This window comes from Aythya ferina (genome assembly GCF_964211825.1).
Source record: "Aythya ferina genome assembly, chromosome: 4".
Lineage (NCBI taxonomy): Eukaryota > Metazoa > Chordata > Aves > Anseriformes > Anatidae > Aythya > Aythya ferina.
The window spans coordinates 28213544-28222985 of record NC_140300.1 but is presented as its reverse complement, the minus strand read 5'-3'; the positions used below and the strand labels follow the sequence as shown (position 1 = coordinate 28222985).

The window sequence follows — 9442 nt, the reverse complement described above, 5'->3', positions numbered from 1 at the left end:
CGTACTTACATCTTGCGAATAGCTAATCGCTGCTCAAACTGACAGCAGGTCAAAAGTGCACAGCAGCCATCCCAGGGCTTTAAAAATAAATAAATAGGTGATTCTGTTGACTCTGGTGTGGAGAAATGCACATCTGAACTCCCTGATGTGTGCAGGAGGTGTTTCTTAGCTTACCAGAAGGAAAATTTTGGACGAACTTCCTGTGGTGACGCATCTCCCATCAGAGCTTAGCAGATAATAACAGGGAAGGAGGCTGTGACTTGGGATTAGTGCCATACATGTAGGGTCCTGCCTCGGTGGGACTTGTTGCACCAGTGATGCAGCAAAAAAACTCCAGCAGCCCAGAGCAAGAAACAGAACAATACTCAAGCGTCAGTGAGAAGAAGAAGTTAAAAAATAAAATAAAAAATGAGGAAAACAATCTTTTTACATTGGATATTTATTTCTCTGTGTGTATAGTTGTCACACAGCAAGCAGAGCAGAAAGAAAAACAAACAAACAAACAAACAAACAGAAAGAAAATAGCAAACAAGTGCAAAGATAGGAAGAGGCAGGTGGTATAAGCAAGAGAAGAGGAAGCCAAATTTATTCCCATGGCTCTGCAATGGCTTTGAGAGTGGCCACAGTGCAGTGGCCCTGCAGATGAGCTCCCCAAATTTGCAGTGCAATGGGTCCTCCAGAGGCTATGGGGAGGTGAGGGCTCTGCTCAGCAGCCTATGCTCCCAGCTTTGAAGGCTGGGTGCTACCAGAGCAGCCCATAAGGCAACAGGTGGGTGGGAGTAGGAGGCTGTAAGAAGCCATTAACTGCTGGAAACAGGTTGAGTCAGAAAATAATGAAATGCCATAATGAGAGACAGCCCAAACTCCCAGGAAATAGGAGCGCAGTAAAAAATGTGGGTGCTTCCTCTGAAGAAAAGCAGTGAAAGGCTCGCTGCCTTCAATAGGAAGGAAAACATACTTCACCGAGGTAGTGGTTAGGTTATGCAGCAGGTCTTTTCCATCTCTGATTCCTGACATCAAACAGCCAGGCACATTGAGTGTAATTAAACATACCAGCAGGCACCACTTACCCCAGGGCGTGCCTTGGCTGCTCTGTTCTCAGCAGCGTGATGCAATTGCCTCCATTAGGCACAGCGCTGTGAGCACGAGCATCACTGACTCATCAGGGGTTGTCTACCTGTCCGGCCACTCACAGGCTCAATTAAACACTGTCACGGAGCAAAACACGGGGCCGATTGGCACTGCAGCATGCCATGGCAGCCTGGTGCATGAAATCGCTGTGAATAAGCTGGGAAAGGTGCCTGGCCAGGACCATGGGGTGTGTGGTGGCATCTTCCTGTGCCTGCACATCAAGAGCTAGCGCTAGGTGTTGCTCCAGCACTTCAGTGGCAAAATCAAGCTTAGGACAAAAATATCATTTTCCCTATTAAAAACAAAAACAAAAACAAAAACAAAAAAAAAAAAAAGAAAAAAGAGAGAGAGAGAGAGAGAGTGGAAGTGTTGATGTATGCTATATACTGTCCTCTTTAAATGTCTGATCTCTGCTTTCTCTGCATTCAGTGCTGGTCTTTATCAGCATCATTTTTAATGCTGCACGCTTGGACTGCTGCATGGCAAAGATCCCCAGAGCAATGTAGGGGATGGTGTTAAGACTCTCGCCTAATACTTGAGATGCCTTGGTTTTATTCCCTGCTTTGATGGTCTAATCCCAGATTCATCCCAGCTAAATTTAGGCACTTAGCAGCTCTGCCTGATGTAGCAGATTTTCTTCCTTTCCGGAGGAGGCAGGAATGATGCTGGGCTGTGGTCCCTCTGTGCCTCTGGGGACGGGGCTGAGGAGCTTGGGGAAGGACTGGGAACATATGAAAAAACTGGAGAAGAAGAGGCACCACTCCCTGGCACTGAAGTGGAGGACTACTCATCAGGTAAAAGCCATCAGTTTTCATCTCCAAAGTAGAAGTGGACCTTGTGTCGGAAGGAAAGTGTTAAGGGTTGCCAGGCATGGTGATGCCACAAGAACAGGGAACAGGGCAGGGAACTTCTATCAGAGACCAATTCCAGTCTCTTTCTTCATGTGTCAGTGCTGTGTATCAAGTGACTCTGCAGGCTTTGAACAGTGATAGACTTTCCTTATGGGCTTGTCAGTCCAAAGCCTGGTCTCCCTAACCATTTAAAAGCAAGGTGACAGGCCAGCAACTATCTTTCTGTCAACCTCTGGAAGAGATTGGGAGGACAGGGTGAGCCACAAAGAGGGAAAAGAAGTGTTTAGAGAGATGCCAGCAACAGCACTGCACATTAACATACACTTGCAAGTACCCTCATGAAGGAGAATAAATGGTAAATTGGCAGATATTGTGACAAGTGCTTTTCACAGGTTCATGTGAGGGTTAGAGCAGCTATGGGATTTCAGGGACTGTCGTATGTGGCTACATGTCATCATCTGGCTACGTAGAGGAGAAATCACTGGATTGCTGTAAGTAGATGTTAATGTAATGCAGCTGACTTCTTTTTTTTTCATTCTGGAGTGCACACCAAGTATGTTATTACATGACTGTGGTAAAGAGCAGTGGACTCTAATGACTATAACAAATTCATCCTTACAAAAGCTCTATGAGTAGTAGCATTATTATTAATGTTGGCAAAAGTCTTCAAAGGTGAAGCATGCAATAAATGCAAGGTGTTTACATTAGCATTCCAGGCATTTGATAATGAACAGCTCCACAGGGACACGCTTGCTCCCACCACCTCCTCTGGAGCATGTCACAGTACAGATGGGGAACGGACATAGTCTCCCATTGATCCTGAGGGTGAATTTTAGGAAACATTGGCCCTGAACTGTAGCTTCGTTGTGGCTGTTGCTGCTGCTGGTGTCCTGTATTTTTGCAATAGGAAGCCTGGGGGTTGCAATACATCTTATCATTCACCTCGTAGTGGACTTTGGGTTTACTAAGCAAAATAGCTTTATGTAAAACAAATTACAGGAAGATGACTCTTTCCCAAAAAAGCTGTCATTCCAAATAGGAAAGACTAAAAGGAAAGATGTGCAAAAGAGTGGAAAAATTAAACATGCCTGGCATCTTCATTTGGCAGGCCTGGAACCCAGAAACCTTGCCAGAACCTGTCACCATTCTGTTTCTCTACATTTAATTTTTTTTTAACCATTTGGTAATTTCTTTCCCATTCCAGTGATGAGTTGCCTGAAAGTCTGCCTGTTGGCTTGAGAGTAAAACCAGATTCAGAAGAAAGTTTAGACTTAGTGACACAGCGTGTGAAACTTCCCACTAGCCCTGTCCCTGTGGCAGCTGATGAAGTTTCCATCCCAGGGGAGAGCAGTGCTTTGAGCAGCCGCAGGAGGTGTTGCCAAGTTCCTGAATTTCAGGATTTTCCCCTGAAGGCCAAACCAGACACATCTTCCTTCAGACTGACAGGTAGGGCAGGCATCCTGCTCATCAGTGCCAGCTGCTGTCCAGTCACCCCACTAGACAACCACATCCTGAATACTTCACAGGGCTTTAACTTGGTCACTTAATTGGGGAGAGGTGTGGGTTAAAGTTAACCCTGACATTCCTGAGCCTGCCTGCGATTTTTGAAATAAAGATACCTTGGGGAGCTCTGAGATGTGGATGTTGAAATTAGTCCTGGAACAGAGGAAGCAGGGGGTAGGGGACAAACACCTAAGAAATCCCTCTTCAATAGCAGTGAGTCTGCATGGGTTTGAGCGAGTTGTCATATTTGTAATGATTCTGAACAGGTCACTATGTTGTCCTTATCCCTACTGTAGGATGGGAGTTTCCTAAATCTTATCTTAAAGCTGGGAGAAAATAGGTTGCCTAAACTTGGGGTAAACTGCTGAGAAAACCTTGATGGGTTGCAGGTGGGAGCAGATGTCCTCTTTCATCAGGGCATCTGCTGTCCCAGGTGGGCTGGTGTACTCCTCCTCAACCACTGCTCTGCCAACCTGCAGGAAACACACTGAAAAGCAACCTTAAAACACAGCAAGCAAAGGTATTTCTGCTTTGTTTATGTACTCAGGAGCTCCCAAGGTGGCCAGAAGTGCTGATGGGGAAGTTTGGACATGATTCAAGGGGAGCTCAGGGAGTTTCAGTCCAAGGTGAGAATGGTATCAGAGCAATAGAAGGGTCAGCCTGTGGGCATAGGTGTGTGCTGAAAAACTCTGAGGAAGACCTCAGCTTCTGAAAAATGAAGGCAAGCTGAGGATTATAAGTGATTCCATGGGAAACAATGCCCTGCAGCTCTGACACATGCTCTGTGACATATAATGGGCTGCTAACCAAGTGGCTCACCAAGCTCTGTGGAATGTTCTCCATCACCAGGAACTTTTGAAACCATGAGCTGATTTTTCACTAAAAGAGATGTGTGTAGTTCAAATAGGCATTAATTCAGCGAAGTTATCTGGCCCGTGTGATGAAAGATATGCTATGTAGTTGTGTTAGTCCTTCTTTTGATTCATAAATATATTAATATTTTTCCAAACAGCATGCTTGCTGGACACTTTTTACAGATCAAAAAAGATGTTCCACATAATATTGAAGATTTGTTTCTGTGATCTTATAGGAAAGCAGCTAACACAGATTTTTGAATGGGGAATGCATTTTTTGTAAAATACAACTAGCACCCTCCCCAGTTTGTGAACTGGTTTTCAATTTCAGATACTTAATAGAAGGAATCTTTGGTGGATTATATTTTGGGTAAAATTCATAGATTGCAAACTTCTTGTGATCCATTTTATTGCAGCAAGATTCCTTCCAGAAATGTTATACTATGTGTTTCTGTTTTGTGACTGGGACATGTGGTAACTCTACTTCAAGAACTAGTCAGTGCCAGATTCCACAATACATTTCTACGTTGTCATCCATATAAAGGAAAATCAGAAACATCTGTCCTTTTCTCTTCTCTTCTTTTTTATTTGTTTTATTTTTTTTATTTTATTCATTGAAAAGAAATGTTACAAGCACAAACTAGAATAGGTAGTAGAAGTTGGTGCACAATAGTAGAATAAAGATGAAATGTGGAAATGTATTCTGGGGTTTATTAATCAAAAAGACAAATCATTAACCATTATTTACTAGTAATAAACATTGGTATTTAATAATTTGCAAATTTTTAGGAGTCATCACGGCTCATCTTGTGACCATGTGTATATGTGGAATGTTATAATCAGTTTCCAATTTCTGAAATTGGTTGCAAAAATTGAACTGAAGGTAGAAGAACACTTTTACCTTTCCAAAAGCTTGTAGCTATGTTTTTTAAGTATTCACTCCAATGTGTTTGTAATTATTCACTCCAATTGCATATTTTAGAAGTTCTTTTTTTGTGTGTTTATACTTACTGTGTGTCATTCTTTGGAATCCGCTTGGGCCAGGTATCTGTTTGCCAGGACACATACTTCCCTCCTGTCCATATCTGTCATACCATAGACAGCTGCAGCCAGTGAGAGCAGCTTCAGCATTATTGTAGAGAAAACTGTTACAGGACCTAAAAGATAAAATTGGAAAGATATTAACATTTGATTAACGAGGGAAAATCTAGTGCATTTTGCTTGAGGAACAGCAGACAGGACAAACTGCTTTTTAGACCTTGTTTGACACCAATTTTCAATGAGCCTGTAAGACCTCCTCTGAATGAAGCTGGTGTCACTTTTATCATGCCAGAGTATATCAGCTCTGTGAGGAAATTTTAGCAGTGTTCTTACCATGGGTACATGGAAAACATCCCTTTATGTCTCAATTTTCTGTATTCCTATAGATTAGGAATAATCTCTCCCTCTCTCTCATCCTTCATAATTCATACAGAGATCACTTGCCCTGAGTGCTTGTTGCAGTTCTTTATTTTTGGTAAACATCATGCATTTTTTTCAGAATCTGTTAGCTGATAATATAACAAGAATATACCAGCATTATTTCTTTAGATTAATAAACCTCAGGACTGAACAAGTTAGGGCTGAGTGAAATAATTTAGTTCAAACTTCTTCAGTGATCTTAGGCAGTATCTGAATATACTTCAGAAAGCATCACAGCAAATTACTTGTACTGGGGAAAGATAGGACATAGTTCTAAAAGCTTTTGTATTGCCTTAAAAAAAAAATCAACAAAATATTTTATAACTAAGAATGACTTTGTTTCATGTTTGAACATGAGTCTTTCACCTTTGTGACTGAAATATTTTTAGTTTGCTAAAATTTTGAAAAAAAAAACTATTAATTTTTTAACCAGAACTGCTGACACACCAGATAGTCAGCCATTTGCATCAATCTTTGGCCTAATATTTATATCTTTGTCAAAATTATAAGAAAGTATATAATTGTAATGATGCTGAAATGTATTTTCTGTCCTGTTACCAGTTTTGCTCAAGTTGGGCTTGTCCTCTCTGACTTGTTCCCGTGTGATTTTTCATGACCTTGTTGCCCTTCTGTATGCTCCTGTAACTAAAGTGTAGGACACAGTACTACAGGCTTTTGTTAAGACCAAAAAGGTGATGTCCATCGAGAAGTATTAGCCAGATTCAACAAAGCAAAGGTGCGCTGGTGCCCATCAGACAACAGTGTGTGTGCAGCTGCCAGCTCAGAAAATCTGTAAGGCACAACTTGCTTATGGGGAATTTCCACTTTATATTATTCTGTCCTGATCCTATTGCTCCATCCCTCTACTTGGTGGTGTGTGGAGATTGCCCAAGCTGGCATGGCATTTCCTTCACTCTTATGGCAATTTTTGTTGTCACTGATCATGACAGGAACAGACAAATAGAAACTGAGCAGTTTTATGATTTTTTTTCATGAAGATTAAACGAGACAGGAATGCCAAGAGTATGCAAGCTTTATTTTTTTTTTAATCAATGCACTCTTTATGGTGTTGGAACAGTTGTGCCTTTGTTCTGGTAGTGCTGTTTTTTGAAAGACGAGTGACTAAGAGACCATTGATTTTTTTTTTTTCTTTTTCCTTTTTTTTTTCCCCCAAATCTCATGTGTGTCCTTTGCCTGGCATGTCTACCTCTGAAGTGTAAAAATAGTGCACCACTTTGCTTTTTGCGTATTAGAAGAGCAAAAAGGGAGCTAGGGAAGAAAAAATACTAGGATATAGCTAAATTTATCCTGAGACCCAGCAAGTGAGGCTATTCCTAGGTGATGCCAGGGAGGCTCAGGGCTCAGTTCCCAAGCCTATGAGACACATGTTGATGAAGGATGAGGTAATTTCCAGATAACAGGTAACAACTGCTGTCAGAGCAATGGTGACAGGAGTGCTGGTTGTGGAAACAGTCTCTGCACAGGTTGTTACCACCGTTGTGCTTGGTAGACATCTGTAGTAGGTTCCATAGGGAGAAAGAGAAGGGGAGGTGCAAGAAAGCAGTGAATGACTGCCACTCTGCTCTGCTTGATCATTGCTTTTTATTGTTGTTCAGTTCAACTTTCAGTAGTAACATCCCAGACTTTGCAAGACAAATTGCTTATTGTTTCTCTCCATTAATCCACTATGAGATTTCTGATTGGGAATACACAGCCTGGCTTTCAGAAATGTGCATTGTGCATCCAGGCTTTGGCTGTGATAGACTCGAGTTCTTAGTCACATAGGCCATGGGGAGGGAGGGAAAGCAGTGGGACTTGACATGTAGCTTAATAAGTTTTGTTTAAGGGCAACCAGAGATTGTTACGTAGCCTTGATAAAATTGTGAATGATATAGTTACCATGAAGGAGCATGCAAAAGATGAGCATGCAACTGAATGGATGTGGCAATGGTAGCAGGGGACTGCAGGTATGATTTTGAAGAAAAAGCTTTGGAAACTGTTGTCCATCATGAGTTACACGTGAGCCAATGGTGGTGTGTTGCTGTGGTCTGCATGTCCAGGAGAACAGACTGTGATATAAGGTGTTCTTTGATTTTTGCCTGGGATTTAGAAAGTATGACTTCCACATATTACCAATATTAATACATTAAGAAAAACTTTTTTGTGTGTGTTCAAGTATTATTTTAAAGAAATAAAAATATGATTGGAAATTTCCTTTAGAAAAAATCCAGCTCAAGTTTGTATGGCCACATAGTGAGAAGAAGCATGGCATCTTTACAAAGACCCATATTGAAAAGTATCCTTTTGTATGCAGTAACGAAATTAACTGTATTGAATTTGATCAGGTACGATTTATTCAAGCAGTTGTTAAAAAACTGTGTGTGAATATAAACACATCACATTTATGAAAAAAAAAATTATATATATATATATATATATATATAAAATATATAAATTGGATATTGGTCAAGATCTGGTCTATAGCCATGGAAGCAGGTAGGTGGCCTGACTGTCAGAGGCCTAAAATGTAGGGCCAGCAAAGGTGATCTACATTAAGAGTTATTTTAAATCATTGCACTGGCAGTGTGGAAATTTATTTCAGAATTCTTTATACCATAATGAAAGACAAAACTTAGTTCTGGTTGTTTCAATTTCAGCATAATATTTTACTGGTTGTGGTATCACTTTAAAGCTCAGCCAGTGGCTTTAATTCATCACATGAAAGCTGACTAATCTTTTTGTATATTTGTGATTATTGTAGCAGGCATACAATAACTTTGTATTTAATAACAATCTATTCCTTTATTTATTTTATTTAAAGATAGGCTGAATCTTGCAGGCCAGGTTTGAGTAACAATAAAAGCTCTTGCAGTTCTCATGCATATCCAGTATCTTACAGAAACACAGAAAAGGTACAGGAGAGAGACACAACCATGTGCAGACTTCCAGAAGTAAACAAAGCTTAGAATTTTTACCAGAGAACTAAAAGGAAAACTGTCATGCTTCTGGCTTATCATTCAAAAGATTGAGTGAAATTTCCTGGAAACCCATAAGAAAAGCCTCCCTAATGGGGAAACATAAGAAGAGAAAAGGGGAGAGTAAGAAAAAAAACAACATGAGTGAACAGAGATCTCTTGAGCAGTTGACGTAGACTTGAGGTCCTAAATGAATTCAGACCTGGTACCCAAGGAATATAAAGCCAGATTGTGCAAGGTGCTTCTGAAAATAAGGTGAGTTGTTTCCTCTCAGAAATCACTTGGCACCTTCCACACTGGCTGAAACCCTGCCAGTTTTTCTTTCTTTCTCTCCTTCTTTCTTTCATTTGTGATTACTGTATCAACTTTCCCAAACTTGAATGAAACAAGGAGAGATGTCTTGGTGACCAAATCTCGTGCAGCTTTCTTATTACCTATTTAAATGTGGCCAGAGGAGGGAACGGAGCAGGATTTGCATTTGGCAAATGGGCTCAAGCTCACAAGCTCTTATTTTACTCCTTCTTTATTTGGAGCTGCATAAGAAGGGTGATTTATTTGCAAATGAATTACTTTAATAATAGGTTTTGAGTTGCACAGAACATAGACTATCTTGACCCCATTTCTGCAGCTGTAAAAGTAAGAGCGTGGGTGTGGTTGCTGGTAGCTG

At 40.8% G+C, this 9442-nt stretch overlaps 1 protein-coding gene across 3 annotated transcripts in view; it reads left to right on the top strand.

The window, feature by feature from the left end:
• Positions 1-3924: 3924 nt before the first annotated feature.
• The window catches only part of LNX1 (ligand of numb-protein X 1), a 120141-nt gene continuing 114623 nt past the window's right edge, over positions 3925-9442 (top strand). Inside the window, exon 1 of one of the 3 annotated variants that reach the window (XM_084517663.1) lies at positions 3925-4111. The gene's annotated coding sequence lies outside the window, so the exon portion shown is untranslated. The remainder of the gene's footprint in view (positions 4112-9442) is intronic. The other 2 variants (XM_084517664.1, XM_084517662.1) reach the window with 2 other exon arrangements.